At 36.9% G+C, this 19,809-nt stretch overlaps 3 long non-coding RNA genes across 7 annotated transcripts; all 3 read right to left on the minus strand.

Moving 5' to 3' along the window:
* Positions 1 to 1,234: 1,234 nt before the first annotated feature.
* LOC310740807 lies at positions 1,235 to 18,922 on the minus strand. Of its 5 annotated transcripts, none has more exons than XR_014537734.1 (5): positions 18,841 to 18,911; positions 17,991 to 18,116; positions 17,247 to 17,331; positions 17,063 to 17,142; positions 1,235 to 1,251 (listed from the first exon to the last, which is right to left on the minus strand). It is a non-coding gene; the product is annotated as an uncharacterized lncRNA (long non-coding RNA). The 5 variants fall into 5 exon arrangements; XR_014537735.1 differs by lacking the exon at positions 1,235 to 1,251 and adding an exon at positions 15,682 to 15,847; XR_014537736.1 differs by lacking the exon at positions 1,235 to 1,251 and adding an exon at positions 15,682 to 15,871.
* LOC310740861 lies at positions 7,651 to 11,162 on the minus strand. Its single transcript, XR_014537777.1, has 3 exons — positions 9,931 to 11,162; positions 9,357 to 9,690; positions 7,651 to 9,277 (listed from the first exon to the last, which is right to left on the minus strand). It is a non-coding gene; the product is annotated as an uncharacterized lncRNA (long non-coding RNA).
* On the minus strand, positions 13,938 to 15,663 carry LOC310740815. The gene is made up of 3 exons (XR_014537740.1): positions 15,576 to 15,663; positions 15,183 to 15,257; positions 13,938 to 14,423 (listed from the first exon to the last, which is right to left on the minus strand). It is a non-coding gene; the product is annotated as an uncharacterized lncRNA (long non-coding RNA).
* Positions 18,923 to 19,809: the final 887 nt, after the last annotated feature.

Genomic DNA, 19,809 nt, shown 5'->3' on the forward strand with positions numbered 1-19,809 from the left:
ACATTCACAACCAAAACAGCATCATTCTTTACTGTGTGCTCTAGTCCAATCCTGTAGATAAAATCTTTCTCTTAGAATACTGTAATCAGTAATTGTTTCTTCCTGGTATGGTAATCTTCTCTGTTAGGGGACTTTGTTTGAGGTGGTAATACACTTCAAATGAGAAAACAGGATTACCCACACATACATAGAAAGAACACATGAAAATTGCTGCTAAAAATACGTGCAAGGTCAAGATCCCAGAGAACCCTGGATCTGTAAGGCAGGTGTGCCAATATGCTGGCCTTGCACTTATTATATATGTAAACTATATTTAATATTTTTTTAAACATATATTCATTCCACAATCCATCCTCCTTAGCATACACATTTTATCATTTATATTAAAAATTTGCAATTAAACCAATTTCAATTTTGAATCTGAGTACCTATGCTGAAATCAGTAATTAGGCCTTGTGGAGGCCTTTGGAGGCTGTAGCAGAAATGAGGACACTCAGTAAGCTGCCTACAATAATTGTGAACGACCTCCATCCTATCTATTACATAGAACAGAGAAGCATCTTTAGCAAAAGACAGTGCCGAGGAGTACACCATTAGATCTTTTCTCTGCATTGCCATCAGGCTCTGTAATGATGGATCCCCCTGGGTTCAAATGTTCTTATTCTAAACACCAACAGACCCATGTGACAAGTGCTATGTTAACTGTGATCACCTATTTCATTGCCAATATATGTCTAGAAGCTCTTTGGTTCATTTGTATCTCTTTTAATGCATTATAAATCTGACCCATTTTTAATTTTATGCTACTGTAACACTACACTTTCCTGCCTTATCAAAAAGCCACTAGCCAGCCAGTTATTTATTTCTATAGTTTCCCACCCTGATAAAAAAGCATCCATCTATCCACCTATCCATCCAGTAACAATGTCTATTCTTAGGTCTCTTAGGTCATTACCATTTAAACACAAAAGGAAATGCACCATAGTGGTTATGTCAGCTCATGTAATGCCTCATTTGCTTTGCTTTACTAAGCAGTACTGCCTGAGGTTGGCATACAGTACTTTCATAAAGGAATTTTCTGTATAATACACAGTGGCCTAAGGAGATGATTATACCCTCTTTTCAAGCATGTAGTTCATAGATATTTCAATAAGCATAGTTTATTATTAGTAGGATTTTTTTTTTAATTCCAAGACTCTCCATGATCCTTTAATTTTCACAAGAGTTAGGGGGGGCGGGGGCCTGCTTAGACTGCTGCCCCCGCGACCCGAATTACGGATTAAGCGGGAGAAAATGAATGAATGAATGAATGAATGAATGAATGAAGAGTTAGGGGGCGGGTGTATGTGCAATAATTTTGATGTCCTACTAATCTATTAAATATACAATAATCCCAGGAAGCAGGAAACAGGAAGCACCTGAAACAAGTTTTACGCTTTATGAATTACATTTCTATTGAAACATGAGGTGGATATGTATTGGTTACACTGGAGTGACTGTGTGATTCTTGGAACTGCAACACTAGTTTGAATGTTAATGGCAAAATATTTCACTACTACATGTCTAGTTGAAAATATACTGGCAGAGAGATAGCGCTGCTTAAAGTGAGCTTGAATATTTCATAAATAATTTATAGGTGCAGCCCATTTAATCTTGAAATGAAACAATAAAACTGACATTTGACATGTGGTTAGCATTGCAGTTTTATTTGTCCAACTCAAAGAGTTTTTGTTTATTTTATTTTTTTTTATGTTGTCCTCTAGAAATCTACTCAGTACTCAAGCCATGGTCAATGACAACCCATTTTACATTTCCCACAAGCATCCAAAACATTTAAAATAAGGCATGGTTAAAGACGTTTTAGAATGAGACATATAGTCACAGTTACTTTGACCATTAACTATTAAGCAGGAAAATGTTCAGCATGTGGTAAAAATGGTATATTGGTGTACTAGCAGAAAAGAAATGCTAATAATAAATTTGTTTAATATCCGTCTGCTATAAATAATGTTTTTTTTCATATCTGTGGAAGAAGCACAGTAGAAAAGAGTCTTTACAAACACACACACACACACACACACACACACACACACACACATTAAATGGTACATAACACTCAAACAATAGCCTTAGATTATTAAAACAACCTTGTCAACACAGTAGCACAGACAATTCCAGGATACCTTTTATGATCCTTTTGAGATTAGGTTACTGTCTGTGCAACATTTTGCATGTTCTCCCCATGGGTTCCCTTCACGTTCCTTCGATATGTGAATTGGTGACATTAAACTAAACTGACACTAAGCAGGTGCGTACGGTGTTCCTTGGATTGGTTCCAGATACACCACAAACTCTGACAAGGATAGAACGGTTGATGAGGAATAAATTAATAAGTGCATGGCAATTTTTCTTTTATAAAAATGATATGGAGTTTTCACATTGAAGGTATAAAAAGTAAATAAAAAAAAAGGTGGACAGTCACTTACTGTAACAGTGATCAGTTTAAATAATAAATTAAATGGTGCATTAAGCACACTGCCCAACATTGCAAGATCTAGGGTACCAATAAAATCAATGTATAATCAGTTGACATCTGTAAAATATCAAATAAAAAATTGTCACTCAGAAGAGATTAGTTAGTAGTGGATTAGTGTTTTAGCAGATTTCAAGATGTATGGGATCATGCATGAGGAATTTATGAAGATGAATGTTTAAAAAGCTGTGATAGTAGATGTGTAATGGATGGGCCACACTACCATTACTATAGTGTGATTCATGTAATAAAGTAATTAAATGTACTGTTGTTCCACATATAGTATTTTCTGTGTTAACACATGAGGTTTGGCCCATGCAAGCAAACCATTTGGGCTGGCGTCACCTGTCATCATTACGAGCCAAAAGACCGTTATTTTAAGTTAAAGTATATGACTGTGTTTGTGTCCTCCTTTTTTAAACACTGAGTATTAAGTCAGGATTAGGGCCGATTAAAGCAGCTGGAGAGGAGCTAAACACAGCTAGCAGTAATCACATATAATCCTGTAAGGCTGATCTTCCATCAGCCTTTAAAGGACTACCTACAATGGGCAATATACAGTATACATATACGAATATAATATGCTTTTTGTTCTGTGATTTTTAGAAATGTGTAATTCAGATTTTAAAATGCTGTAGCTGTAATACAATGAATGGCTATGTGGCTGACAGTAGTTAGAAAGGCTGAAGTGCAAAACACAGCACATCATGTTTTTGTAGCCACCATTACTTAAAACAAGAAGCTTTAAGTTATTCAGGTGAATTACAGTTCATCATTACAAGGTAGCTTTCCCACAGCTTCATTTTACACATATGGCCAGAGGCCATAAAGCTATAATTTTGCTTTCCAAGTATATGCAGGCTAGCAAAATAATTCTATAAATATATATTTGGTTGTTTTGTTGGATGAAATTGAATGAAACAATATTTCCATTATATCACTGCAGGTTTACTGGTACTGAATATAAAAGTTGGCTACTTGTTTAACATTCACACCTTACGTCCTCCTTATAAAACTTCAAAAGCAAGACATATTGACTGCACCTTCACTTTTCCAGCCTTCAAGAACCCAACAAAGTAGAGCTTTATAAGTAAGCAAAACACACTAATACACACCTGAAGGTGGACAGGATTAGGAAATTCCACTTAAGTCCGGATGTAGAGCTCTGTATTTGTATAATGACTCAGTAGTGAGACACGAGAGCAAACTGGTTTCCATTCCACGTTAAACTCACACTCCTGTTGCTTTTTCTTATTTATGTGGGATACAGACATGGTCAGCCATTACTAAAAGTGCATAGTGAATTCAGCGCGTATGTAATTGCAGCTTTCTCATGTCAGTAAACTTAGATAAATAAGGGACAATGATAATACAAAGGAAAACTCAAGACCGAGGGACTGAAAATATATAGTGGAGTGGAAAGAAAGAGGCATTGGAGAAAGGGAAGAAGTGAAGGGAAAAGGAATGCATTTGTACACAGTGAATAAAAAGCTGTATATTTAGCAGAATATTGTACTGTATTGTGCAGAATTCAGTTTCTAGCCTTTTGCAATCTGAATCTACACACATGAAAGAAACCCAGACAATGAAGAGAAGGGTTGTTGGGTAGCTAAGAATAATAAATGTGTGTGGACAGAGGGCCAAAACCAGTTAAGCACACAGGAAGAAAATAAGAAAATCGGCAATAATTGTCAAATGTCTAGTGCATGTGTGATTATTACAGATAACATTTGAAAAGGCATTTACTTGAAATCACTGTATAATAGAATTCCACACAAAGTTGTTGGGGCAGTAAACATTGATGCATATTTTTGTTGGATATTTGCATGAACCGTGTTAGTGAATTAGGCCATTTGAACGACTAATCCTGTTAGCTGCACATTACATAAGGGTTTTCTTTCCATATCAAGATAGAAGGTGCTCCCATCAGTGCTCCATCTGAAAGAAAATTCCCAAGCCCGAAAATGTTCAATTACTACAGAATCATTCCAGCTTGGAAACTTTCAAAAGATCATCGAAGAAAGGCTTTGCTAATATTTATCCATGTCTTGACTCATCTGAACACTCTGTTAAAGATTTTAAATACAAAAATGTATTTAGTGAAAGAATCCAAATTGTTTCTTTTTTAGTACAAGGGGATGATTGAGAGCCATCTGTGAGTAATAGTCATGCATAGGGATTTTGGGGAACATTTAAGGGAGTATCTCTTTAAATAAAGGGAGCAGCTTTGTGCTTATAACTGGACATTCAGTATACAAAGTAATGCAAGGACATGAATCATTGAATTTTGGTCTCATTTATTGTACAGAAAAGGGTCTATCGTGTTAATTTGAGAACTAATTTCACTAATATCACTTAACCTTCTAAAAGTGCATGACTAAAGCTTTTTTTTATTATTGCAAATACTATTAATTGAGTATTGATCAAATTTAAAGTCACATGTGTTGCTGCCAGGTGTTAAGGCCAGTTTTCACAACAGAGTAAAACTCTGAAATGGCTGAACCCTCTGACCCACTCCAACCCACCACCATCTCCTCGTGACTAACTAACATGCATTTGCACTTACTGCGAAACAAGTGCTATGAAACATGCACATGGAAGATAGCTTATAACTGGTGTAACCCTCTTGGTACTTCTTCTGCATGAGGAAAAAATTGTGATGAAGTTTTGCATTGAAAAGGTGAACACAAATAAACATCTCATGACCACTCCCCAAACACCCCCACACACCCTGTGTCATGTTCTCCAATGTCCACAAATATCATTGAGACATGTGATTTAATGTGGTTTTCTCAGTTTTAGAAGGCAGTACTTGCAGGTATACTAAAATAACTGGTTTGAATAATGTCATGTGTATATAACAAGACTGTGAATATACAGTGGGTACGGAAAGTATTCAGACCCCCTTAAATTTTTCACTTTTTGTTATATTGCAGCCATTTGCTAAAATCATTTAAGTTCATTTCTTTTCCTCATGAATGTACACATAGCACCCCATACTGACAGAAAAACACAGAATTGTTGACCTTTTTGCAGATTTATTAAAAAAGAAAAACTGAAATATCACATGGTCCTAAGTATTCAGACCCTTTGCTGTGACACTCATATATTTAACTCAGGTGCTCTCCATTTCTTCTGATCATCCTTGAGATGGTTCTACACCTTCATTTGAGTCCAGAAATTTTTGATTATACTGATTGGACTTGATTAGGAAAGCCACACACCTGTTTATATAAGACCTTACAGATCACAATGCATGTCAGAGCAAATGAGAATCATTAAGGTCAAAGGAACTGCCTGAAGAGCTCAGAGACAGAATTGTGGCAAGGCACAGATCTGGCCAAGGTTCCAAAAAAATTTCTGCTGCACTTAAGGTTCCTAAGAGCACAGTGGCCTCCATAATCCTCAAATGGAAGACGTTTGGGACGACCAGAACCCTTCCTAGAGCTGGCCGTCCGGCCAAACTGAGCTATCGGGGGAGAAGAGCCTTGGTAAGAGAGGTAAAGAAGAACCCAAAGATCACTGTGGCTGAGCTCCAGAGATGCAGTCGGGAGATGGGAGAAAGTTGTAGAAAGTCAACCATCACTGCAGCCCTTCACCAGTGGGGCTTTATAGCAGAGTGGCCCGACGGAAGCCTTTCCTCAGTGCAGGACACATGAAAACCCGCATGGAGTTCTCCAAGATGGTGAGAAATAAGATTCTCTGGTCTGATGAGACCAAGATAGAACTTTTTGGCCTTAATTCTAAGTGGTATGTGTGGAGAAAACCAGGCACTGCTCATCACCTGTCCAGTACAGTCTCAACAATGAAGCATGGTGGTGGCAGCATCATGCTGTGGGGGTGTTTTTCAGCTGCAGGGACAGGACGACTGGTTGCAATCAAGGGAAAGATGAATGCGGCCAAGCACAGGGATATCCTGGACGAAAACCTTCTCCAGAGTGCTCTGGACCTCAGACTGGGCCGAAGGTTTACCTTCCAACAAGACAACGACCCTAAGCACACAGCTAAAATAACGAAGGAGTGGCTTTACAACAACTTTGTGACTGTTCTTGAATGGCCCAGCCAGAGCCCTGACTTAAACCCAATTGAGCATCTCTGGAGAGACCTAAAAATAGCTGTCCACCAACGTTTACCGTCCAACCTGACAGAACTGGAAAGGATCTGCAAGGAGGAATGGCAGAGGATCCCTGAATCCAGGTGTGAAAAACTTGTTGCATCTTTCCCAAAAAGACTCCTGGCTATATTAGATCAAAAGGGGGCTTCTACTAAATACTGAGCAAAGGGTCTGAATAATTAGGACCATGTGATATTTTAGTTTTTCTTTTTTAACAAATCTGCAACAGTGTCAACAATTCTGTGTTTTTCTGTCAATATAGGGTGCTATGTGTACATTCATGAGAAAAAGAAATGAACTTAAATGATTTTAGCAAATGGCTGCAAAATAAAAAAGAGTGAAAAATTTAAGGGGGTCTAAATACTTTCCGTACCCACTGTATATGAGTCAATTGTGTTTACACATACTGTATAATGAAATGTATTTAAAATTGCTCTGTTCTCATAAACAGGATTACATGAATACAGAATTTTAACCACTAAAAGACAATGTGTTTCTACATGTATGTGAAAGGACAAGGGTCAGTGGTGTGAGAGAAGGCCACCTCCTACAGACAACTAGATTAATCATTGTTTCAGCATGAATCTCCGTTTAGAACAAGTACTGCTCAATCCGAACGCGAAACATTCCTGTGTAAATGTTTGAACCTTGCAGTTGTGTCTATATTACAATCCACAATTTCGTGTTAATTAGGTAATCATTCTACGGTCAGACAACAGAGCTGTGGTGTGGAGATACAGTAAACAGTTTACTACCATAAAGGTCACTGCTGTTTTTTCTCACACTTGAGGATGCCTTTGTTCATGACTAATTTGTAATGTTGTCTGAGGTAACAATGCAAGCTCCTTTTTTAAAAACAAGAAAAGAAGGGCAGGTTTCTTTTTAATAGCATGTGTAAAAATGTTTTGTGTGTGTTTACTCTGACCTTTAGTTGAGTTCTTTTCTGTTTCTCTTACTTATAACAAAATGCAAAAATAAAGATTGATTTTTGTTACCTCATGAATCAGTGCAAAAGTTGTTTATTGGAACTTTTACCAAAAATGTAATCACATGCACATTAAAGGCCACACTGTCAATTACATATTAGGAGAATAAAGGCTTTCTCATTTCCAGTGGCGAGACACTTCAATGTCAGTGTCAATGACATTTTTAAGCACTGCAAGTTGTCATTTTGGAAACAACAAATGATTTAATATAAATGTGCAAATAATGCCAGAAACACATTTTTTAGGGATGGAAAAAAAGGGATATTATATATTTTTTAAATGCTCTGCCTTAAAACTCCACCCTTAAAATGCAACCATTTGACCGTTTCTGTAGAAAGTGTGGGGTCGTACGTGGGGTCGTATGTGGGGTAAGCAATGACATGCCTTGTGAATAATTTCCTTTTAATTTCACCTCAGAGTCAGCAGAGCACTGTTTTAATAATAGATTGCTCCTTTAGGGCTCCTTTTAAATTTTCAGTCCCAAAAATCTATTTTTTAGTGTAAAAATGTACTGAATACAACCTCCTATTAATTCAAAAGGATATACTCAGCTATGAAAACACTTGTCTGGTTCCTACCAGTATTAATTCACTAAGATTTGACACATTATCTAGATATTCTCTAAAGTACAACTTCTCAGTACCTTGTCCAGCCTGAAATATACAATATTATGTATGCGTGTTTATATGTATACACATATGTGAGAAAATAGGCCTCTGCATTGTAGAGCTTCAGAATTGGCCACAGCTTGTGTTTTTGCTATGATTGGTCACAGGCTTATTACCTTGTCCTCACCACAGGAAGGCTATGCACACAAAAACAGGAAGTTCTTTTAAACGGTGATATCAGAGATCTACTGCCATGGTGTGATAGTAATATTTACTCATCCCTGCTTTTATCTGCAAATCATTCAGAGTCCTTCTTTTATTATAAACTACTGACTCACTTTTATAATCTGGCTCAGCACTGCGTAAAGTGAGCCAGCGCATAGATGTTTACGTAATTGAATGGCCAAGGAACATTTTTCCACTTTTTATTAGCAGTCTGTTATTTGGATGACAAGCCTTTGGATGAATGACTAACCACTGTATTAATGCATTTTATTCTTTTGCACAGATTTTCTTATAAGCATTTTCCCACTCCATTCTGGTTATATTTAGCAACAACTATGTATTTATGCAATATGTTTTATGTATGTATATTAAAATAACATGTTAAATATAATACTGTTAAATTCTTGACTCTGTTGAAAAGTTGATAGTTAATTTTGTATATATTCAGTTCTGTTTCATGCTGGATGGCAAATACTCACTCTATGAATAATAATAAACAGATTAAAAAATGGCTTTTACTGAACAAAAGTCAGAGAATTTTCCACCAAATGAAAGTTGACAGAAGAATGTGTGCTTTCTGTTCTCTTTGTAACACAACTTATTAACCTAAGGAGAAAGTAAAGGAATGGCAGTTGATATCTGCATGTGACAACAGGAAGTAACTTGTGTCATTGATTGTGTCTCTTTATTTATTATTATTATTATTATTATTATTGCTTGCTAAATGCTGTGTAATGAGAGCCATATGTTTGCAGGGTGGTAACAGGAAATCAGGTGGTAACACTTTGCACTTGTCTAATTATATCTTCTTCTTCTTCTTTCGGCTGCTCCCATTAGGGGTCGCCACAGCGGATCATCCGTCTTCATACTACCCTGTCCTCTATATCTGCCTTTTAATTTGTACATTTTCAATGTTAAAAGGTTGATTTAAATTTTTGCTCTAAAAATACTACATACTAGTATTCTTAAGTTATAAATAACAATAATAAAAAAGAATGAGGCTTCGTATTCGTATTTTTTAAGTAATTTTTTTACTTGAATCAAGTATCAGAAAAGTAAAAAAACAATAATTTTTACTCAGTTTACTTGCTTTTTAAAACAAAGATGCCTTACAGGTACAAAATCTACTTACATATGCTCCAGACCTTTAATTTTTATCATCACATTCACATTCAAGTCAAGAGGAGCATTACCTGAGCAGTGCAGCTTGATTCATCCAGTGCTCTAAAGAAAGAAAAAAAAAAAAAAACACTTGCTGTATAAGTAGATGGGAATGAATGTGAATGGAATGTGCTCAAGTGATGTGCTGCAACCTGGGACACAATTGTCTGCACGGATAATGAGCATAGAGAGGAGGTTAATTATGTTTATGGTAAAGACAGCCGAAGAGTGCTCAGAGCTGACATTTCAACTTGCACATGCGTACTAGGGATGTAAATGCAATAGTGCCCTTAATACTCCTACCTGTATTTGGATATAAACCAGATGTTTTCTTTCCTTCTGAAATAGACATGTTTTCCCCACAGTTATTCCTTTTGTTTCTACCTGCCTACAGATTATGTTTGTTTTATGAGGGTGTGTCAAATGCTTTCTGTAGTTTTTTTTTGTTGTTTTTTTGCCTATTGGAAAAAGAAAAAAAAAAAAAAAAAAAAAACGTATCACCAAAATATAACAGGTTGGAAATAACAGAAGTGGTTTTAAGTAACAGTGTTACAGTTTCACTTTTACTAATTTATTGTACTGTTTTTTTTTTTTGTTTTGAAGAGGACCTAAAAGGTTTTCAATTGATTTAAACTCATCTTTTAAAGGATGTAAATAAACTATTTGTCTAGTTTGAACCACTGGGACCCTGATCAGGCAGTTACAAAGGATGAAAATAAACTCAATGCAGATGCAATGCTGTAAATACAAATCTACCGTAGTGAATATGTTCTTTGTCTGCTTGAGTTATAACCGCTTGCCTGCATGAAATTGAAAAATAAAAATATACTTTGGGATCCAAGTCCTGGCAAAGTCCGAAAAACAAACAAACAAATAAGCCGAACAATAACGCACGTCTTATTCATATCTGTATTTGTATCTGTTTGGAAAACTATATGTTCATTTTGAATATTATGTTTATATGCACATGCATAGTCTTCTGTCCATATTGTGGGAAAAAAGCTTTAGTATTAACATATATTCTTTCACTTAGGTAAAAACCTTTATTTCAAAGACCAGGCTGTGTTTATGGTCTGATGACTACAACCAGAACCACTTGAATGATAATCTCCAGCATCAATGCAGAAGACGTATGGAGCAAAGGATGAAGGAATAGAAAGGGGGGAAAAGGGAGAGCTGGAAGAGGAGAGGAAGAAGGCAGTGTGAAAAGAAGACAGCACAGAGTGCAAGGGTGGGAGGAAGAAAAAGATGAAAGGGGCCAGAGAGAGTAGATACACTCCTTTATCACTGTGTCAGAGAGGGGGAGGGGCAGCACTGTGTCCCACATCTCTGCCATGTGAGGCCCACCACACACACACACACACACACACACACACACACACACACACACACACACACACACACACACACACACACACACACACACACACACACACACACACACCTTTAATGAGCCACAGAAACCATGCAGGCACTGTACACGTGATCTTGGCTTGTCACAGAGATGTGAAACTGTCTCTGTCTTTCTCTCACTCACTCACACACACACACACACACACACACATTATATTATATATTTTATATATATATATATATATATATATATATATATATATATATATATATATATATATATATATATATATATATATATATAAAATAATGTTTCCACCTCCCTGTCACCAAGCTACATAGAAAAAACAATCATTTAATCACACCTAATGCAGTGTAGACATTCATTTACATGCCTACGATGCTTACTCAGTAGGAAAATGACACTATATCCTTTGCATATAGATGCACGATGGCCATTGTGTTTTAGTTAACCAAGAGCGCCATCTTTAGATCCAACACACTGTTCAGTGTCCTTGAAAAGCTCCTTAGACAGATAAAAGCATTAGGAGACTCAATAACACGCTCTGCCGCTCAATGAGGTTTACTTGCATTTACACCCTCTCTGTCGCATACACAATACACAGCTGATGTCAAGCCCGTTTATGAAGCTATTTAAATCAGACAAATGAAAATGCACAGCAAGAATTAAAATAAGATTATAACGAATGAACGCATCAGACATTGCCAGCTGTTTGTAACTAAGGTTTGACAGGAAAGGTGAACATTACATTTTCAGTAAAAGATGTTTTCAAATAATGGCACCCATAATGGAGCTAAACGATGACTCCAAGATGGTGTAAAACACAGTGAAAAGTGAACAAACACTAATTCACACACACACACACACACACACACACACACACACATCACAATTGTCTGTCAAACTATCATTAAGATATACCATTATTCGTCACACAGCGGGAAAATGGTATATCTTAACACACACACACACACACACACACACACACACACACACACACACACACACACACACACACACACACACACATATATACTATATACACAAGTAAATCAATCCGATTTCCCTCATAAGGACAACCCAAGGCTCCCAAAGGTTAGGAAAAAACTTGACATTGTAATATTTTCGCCTGTAGGCTCTGCAGGAATAGCTGCTGAGCCAGGAGGTGTAGTTACCACAGCAACCACAGCTCAGTTCTGATATCACCGCAAGTCGCTATGGCAACCAGCTCAGAGCACCTGTCGCAGCGTGAGGTCAGCAGTGTTGCTATGGAAACACACCAGCAGATGCAATGAGCTTTAGGCAAGAGCGGATTAAAAAAAAAAGGACACCAGCACCTAAATGCCAATCAATGACCACCTTAATCTGTCTCTTGGTATAATCAGATGAAAGCTGAGTACAGTGAATGATAAAAAAAATTGTGAATATTCTTGAATGATTACTGGATATTCAGAGATTAAGAGCGCGTGCAGAATAATAGGAATTGGTGTTCTGTTTCATCCATGCGTGAGGACTTGTGCACAAGGCTACAGTGGATGAGGGACGCCAGCATGGGCTCTAGGGGAGCAAGGGCTTCTGAGCAACAGACCTTCATGAATAAGCATGTGGCCCCACCCCCTAGCTCTCAAAGGGGCTTTTCATCAGGCGTATATTGTATATTGGCTGGCAGAGATGAATACGTCTTAGAAGGCAACAAACAAACACACACGCACGCACACACACACAGAGCCAGAGACGTGTGCTTGGGGTGCAGCCCTGCTTTTGCTTCAATCCATAAATACACAATCCCACCCACTCGTGAATCTGACTGGAGGACGTCTTCCACTAAACTGCTGTTTAGCGCCACCTGGTGGTTAGTTTAAATATGAGTGTGGGAAGCAGGATGTGTAAAGAGAAAAAAATATATATCCATGTTATTACACACACACATATATATCTTTCTACACATTCTGCTTCTCAAACTCATTTAAATGGACCACCAGGTGGCGCTAAACAGCAGTGCTGACAATATGCTTTAAGGCCAGGAAATGTCCTAGTGTTAATTCCTTACATATCTACAACGGTACACAGACAAGAACACTTGTTTTAGGATTCCTTACCATCTTAATTATGATTTCAGGTGTTAAAAATAGAAATCATCCAGAATTATTGTAGGTGATGAAATACTCCCACAGCTCTGTGCTAAGATCTTTAACAAGACCACAGCTGAGTCCTACAGGCAGTAAACAATGTTCCTGTTTTCATCCACTTAGCTCAGACTGTTCTAATAAGTCATGTGAAAATTAGAGATAACACATAGATCCAGAGATGCACAAATAGGATGTTGCCTCATGCCTAAAAATATTTCTCTCACACACACACACACACACACACGGACACACACACACATGTACACACCAGTATGAGAGACAGATGTAGGCATAAATTGAGTAGTTTTACCCGTGAACGCAAAAGTAAAAATAGAGAGCATGGAGGGGAAAAAAAGCAGCACAAATGAGGAGATGAATCAGGTCTCGATCCAGATACGTCTGCACAGAGCAGGTGGCCCTGTGGCGAGAAAAAAAAAAAAAAAAAAACACCAAAAAAAAAACAAAACACCAAAAAAAAAAAAAATGTAACGAAAAAAACCTGCCTTGAATGATGCAAGTGTGGGGCTGAAAGGCATCTAAAATTATGAGGACTTTCATCTTCTGCAACATCCAAGTGAGGCAGTGTAAAGTTCTTGCATATAGTGGAGCTGGTAAACCAAACTGGCTTCTGGAATTTCAGTCCACAACATTGTTGTTTTAAGAGTTTAAAATGCTAAGCTGCCACTCCTCATCAGCCCATTTGTATATATTTAAAAAGTAATGATGTGCAACTTTTACAGCTTTTAAAAGGCATTGTGCTTTTCAGTTGCACATTTCCCACTACATAAATTCAGAGCTACAACGGGTCAGCCAAATTTACACATTTATTTCATGTCTGTTTGATGGACAAACCATTCTATCTGTGGATAAGGACTTTCAGAAGCACACATAACACATGACATCTTGAACACAAAAAGGTTTGATTTTGTCGTCCTTTCATGCCTGAGTCTCACTGGAATACAGCCACGGTATTTAAAAAAAAATCGAGGAACATTTTTCTACATCACATTAATATATCTAATGGCAACAATCAGTAAAGCAGGCATTAAATTAAGAATTTCATAACAGATCTTTGTTGCATAGAACTGCAATATATAGCTGAAAATAGTGTAAATTGAATAAATCTTGCTGTTGAACGTATCTAATGAATTTCAAAGTAATTATTAGATTAAGTCCTTAGTGGCACCTGAAGAATGTGAACCCTGCAGTGAATGGATCATTGTACACACAACCTTATAAGTGCAGAATGCAAGCGCTCTCTGGTGGGTTACTTCTTTTTATTCAGCGACAATCTGCAGAACAAATAAGACAAATTAATATCTTCATAATATTTCAATATTGCTTTTCATAAGCTTTACTCGAATAAAATAACGCAAGTATGCTTTTTATATGAGCATCATAAATATGCATCATTATATGAGCCACCAGTGCAAAGAAAAATATCCCACAATTCTAACATACATCAGTTGATGACACTGCACTATTCTTACTGGATCAAATACAAAACAAAAAAAAATATATGTGGTCGAGCTAATATTTAAATGCAATTTGCAAAAATGTTCGAATTTTATTATTTATTTATATATTTATTCCGAAACAACCAGACAAGAGCTAAAGATTGCTTGAGGCAGTTGATAAAAGTTGACGTCCATGTTGTGGTCGTCTTAATTATTGCACATAAATATAACAAACAACGTAATAATTAGGCATCAAGTTGGTGTGATTTTGTAAAGAACTGTTTATAACCTTTGTTCAAATGTGCAGCAGCACAGTTAAAAAAAAAACTGCACTACTTAATTATTAACTTTAGTTTTTACCAACTAAAGAGACAACAGTCTGGCCTTCTTCTTTTTGAGGTCATGGTTTGTGGTCAAAGTGCAGCTAGAAAAATTTCACACAATGCAAAGATAACTGATCTGCCTGCATTGTTCTAAGAGCTAAAACATAGATGCTGGGGCACCTTTGTATAAGGCATCTGCAATAAATTATCCTAAACCTTGTTAATTAAAATATGGGAAATATGACTAATGTCATACATACCTATTAAATGCCTATTAAATGACTCATCCTAAAGGTTTAGGGCTTGGCTGTCTGCATTCAGATATACTGTTCTGGGAAGTTGCAATCTGAAACACAAGCGGAAAATCCTTTAGAACAGCACATTAAAACACACTGTTTCAAAATACAACTGTAATGCATCCTATTATCCAGTAGTTTCTAAAAGTTGGTCACAAAACATATCACAATTGTTTGAGATTGATGTACTGTTTTAGCAATGTTCTGTGCTGCTCTGATTCTCCTGAGTTTTGGATATCCAGAATTTTTTTGTGACAGTCTCTCCTAACTGAATAGCATCAATAATAGTATAATACTTAGTATTATAATATTAGTAAAAAATATACTACAATATGTAATATTGAGTGTATAGAGAAAATCATTCCCACCATTTTGGCTGCTTTGGCCTCTTCTTCAGCTTGGATAATCTTTTTATTTATTTTTTTTATCCTGCTTAGCTTTTTTCACAAAAAAAAGCTAAGCAGGATAAAACTGTGCATCTCATAAACTGTGATAATAAAAACCTGATGTTATGCAGATCAATGTGTTACCCAATAACTTGTTTGGCCTCTACAGCTGCTGTGTACTCTCTGCTGAAGCTCAGCTCTGTGACAGCGATATCGTCGAGGATTATGTTGACATCTTTAGCACGTTCAAACAGCTTCCGAAGGATAAAAAGTGAAAGCTGAAGTTTCAGGAAGACAGAAACCTCTAAATTTAATTCAATTTTATTTGTATTGTACTTTTAACAAAGAACATTGTCTCTAAGCAGCTTTACACAAATAAAGCAGTATTAAAGAATGTATAAGTATGTCCCTTATAATTGTACCCTAATGAGCGAGTGTGGCAAAAAAAAACTCCCTGAGATTACATGAGGAAGAAACATTGAGGGGCACCAGACTAAAAAGAGAATCCATCCTTATCTTTGCACCGAATGTCCATTTTAATAGCTCAAGTAAAAGATTATTGGTCAACTGAGAGTGAAAGCAATATCATAGTGAATATCTCCTTATTCTTGTTCCCCTTCTTACATAACAAAATTTATATATTTCTATGCATTTAGCCATGTTCTCTGTGTTTAGCATGTCTGGGTTTTATCTGTAATACAAATGCCATGATAATTATATCTGAACAGCTGTAAATTAAGACTACACAATTTGTAGCACAGTTTCTTTGCGTTGGCACAGCAACCCTGTGAAATTACAGAAAGCATCAAATACTATATAGTATAGCATTTTAATCAGTATCATTTCTCGTTTACTTAAATGATCCTTCTGATATGAACACTAAAAGCATATTTAGATAATGTAAACCCTTAATTAAACCTTCACAGCCTCAGTCACAGAAAAAGTAAGTTACTTTTTTTTGCATTCAGCTGACGTTTGTGTAATATTAGGTGTAACCCTTGTAAATCAATGTCAACATCGGAAGCAGCACCCACAAAACTCAAAACAGTTTAACTGCTAAATAATCCCCATCTTATCATCTGGTTAGCAGTGAGTGTGTGTGTGTGTGTGTGTTTGTATGTGACATTTGTTTACTTGGGCTCTTTAAATTATGAGCTGTAAGGCATTGAATTTGGCTACAACGTTCTTTAGGGCTTCATTGACTATGTGCTATGGTCAGTCTTTAATATTTATCACATTACTTAAAATATGCCCTCTTAAATGATCTGTTATTTACATGCGATTTGTCCTCACCCTGCTTTGTCCTGTACTAAGAAACCGATTGAAAACTCAATTGAAATATTTTAGTTGAGATAATATTCTAGACTGAAATGTTTTATTTTCCTTTAATTATAATTAAAGCATGGGATGACTAAATAATAGCTTGTCACAATAAAGCTAATAAATGGCGTCTTAGGAATAATATATACCTTAACTTCCAGTCAAGAAGGAAATCCAGCATGGTTTTGCTCTGATATCATATGTAATGGGGTTCTGAAACCATGGTATCCTATAAGAAGTGAGAAAAAAATTAAAATACTGATGGTAAATAAATTGAGATCAGGAAGAGTATCAATATCAATTAGACTAAAAAACTATGTATAGCACTATTACCTAAAGTGCAGCCCCTCAGACAGAACTGCATCCATCTGAATTCCACCAATCCTGTTGAAAATGATGGCTCGCTGACCACCTTTCACTACAAGACAAGCATGCCTGTGTTAACAACTTTATATATGGGACATCATTCAGTTAGAGGTTTTTTTTTCCCATGTTCAACACAAGTGTAAAGTAAAAACAAAAAGTAAAAAAAAAGGCTTATGGCAGAAAAGGCCTGTTGTACATTCTGTTATATTTCAAAGTCGAACAAAATACACCATATGGCCAAAAAGTATGTGAACACCCAAAAAAATCACACCTATACACGCTTTCTAAGCATCCAGTTATAGATTTAGTCACACTTAGCTGTTAAAATAATCCCCTCCCTTCTTCTGGAAAGGCTTTCCACCTGGTTTTGTAGCATGGCTATGGAAATTCATGCTCATTCATGCTTCATGTCCACAAGGACAGTTTGGCACTGATGTCGAGTAATGAGGCCTGGGCTACAGTCAGGACTTTGTTCAGTATAATGAACTTTATGTCACCTTCGGCACACAGAGCTCGCTTTGTGCACAGGTGTCCGGTTATACTAGAACATCTTAGGGTCCCTCAGCTTCAGTGAATAATATTGTAATGCTACAGTATACAAGATATAACAGTTTGGGGAAGACTTGCATATGGGTGTGATGGTCAAATATTCACACATTTTCGGCCATATTGTAAACAAAGAATGAATCAGCCCACAGACATGGGCAGTACCTGTATATGAGGCTTCTTTAATCCCATAGCCAAGTACACCAGCACTGACTAGTAATTTCAGTCCAGTCCCTGCACCCCGTGGACCAAAGGACATACGTCCAGAAAATCCCTCAAATGTTGAAGGAACTATTGCAAAAGGGCAAAAAAATGTATAACTGTTAATTTTCATGATCCACACACATAAGCTTTGCTCGAACATATTTGTTTCCACAAACAAGGAAACTAATGTACTTCACGATTTAAAAACTAGTGGAACTGGTGATGATCTATTTTTGTTTAAATGGGAAAAAAACAACTTATTAATGATAAACTATATATAAAGCTGGTTTAAACTCTTGAAAGTATAAGAAGTCGACCATGTGGCTGGATTTGTTTACATGTCAAGTAAAGGGAAAAAAGCACACAACGACTCTTTTACTAGTCCATGCTAAGGTCTTCAGATTCTTAGTTATTTTGAAGCCACGGGTTCCCTACACATTTATTGAGAGCTGTAAATGAACTGCATGAAGTAAAGAAGAGAAATGTACAGAAAGAGGGATCTTCAGAATCCCAGGGAGAATCCTGTGGACTACCCTGCAATGCTTATCCTTTATATGTGTGATATAATGCATTACAGAGCTGCTCATGTTGTCTGGCGTTTCACATAAGGAATATAAATATATATTAAATAACATATTCATCAGATTACAGATACACACTATTTTAATGTTATGCACGTTTTTTCTGGAGTTATAAATGCTAGTGCAATAATACAAATGGAATAAAATCAGCGTTTCTGAACACATACTTAACCTAACGCTAAAAGCACAACTTGTCGATAAGAGAGGAATTGAAAGTTTAAGCTACTCACGTTGGGCTCTTTATTCGCCATGCTTTAATACTGTAGTTTTCCCAAGGTCGGCACCAACCACTTCCGCATCCACGGAGCATTCTGGGATATCTAGTCCCCCGCCTTTTCTTTCTCCAAAAGTGACGTCAGACTCTAGGTATTGAGCGGGAACGGGGCTTTGTAGAGATTAGTGTTTCCTACTTTGTAACTCTCCAAATCCAAAGCAACATTGTCTGCTTCTGTAGAGGATTATGTAATGATATAAATGCTATTCTAAACTGAGATGGGATGGATTATTATTGTAGGATTAATTACCATGGCCAGGTTTGATGGCATAGCGGTGAAGTAGGTGCTGTTGCCACCTTAAAGCTTCACAGTCTCAGCTTGGTCCTGGTTTAGTTTAATGTCGGTGTGGAGTTTTGCATGTTCTTCTGTCATTGTAGGTTTGCTCTGGGTTCTCCATTTTCCTCCCACCTCCCAGAAAGAGGAGGACACATACACCCAGATAGAGGCAGACACAAACGCCCGGTTAGAACAGACACATACACCCGGATAGTGGAATACACATACGCCCGGATAGTGGAAGGCACATACGCCCGGTTAGAGGTAGACACATACGCCCGGATAGTGGAAGACACATACGCCTGGATAGTGGAAGACACATACGCCCAGATAGAGGAAGACACATATGCCCAGATTGTGAAAGACACATACACACAGCTAGAGTAAGACACATATGCCCGGCTAAAGGCAGACACATATGCCCGAATAGAGGCAGACACATACGCCTGGATAGTGGCAGACACATACGCACAGATAGATGGACATGGTAAATTAGGGTTTCTGTAGGTTTCACAAAGTCAAATTTAAGCCATTTTAAGACCTTTTTAAGACATTATTAAGGATGAAATTTAAGACCTATATTACACTAAAAAAAACACAGACACATACAATTCATTTTTTTTTTTCAAACCAAGTATCACTAAACTT

Source organism: Silurus aristotelis, assembly GCF_946808225.1.
Source record: "Silurus aristotelis genome assembly, chromosome: 2".
Classification (NCBI taxonomy): domain Eukaryota; kingdom Metazoa; phylum Chordata; class Actinopteri; order Siluriformes; family Siluridae; genus Silurus; species Silurus aristotelis.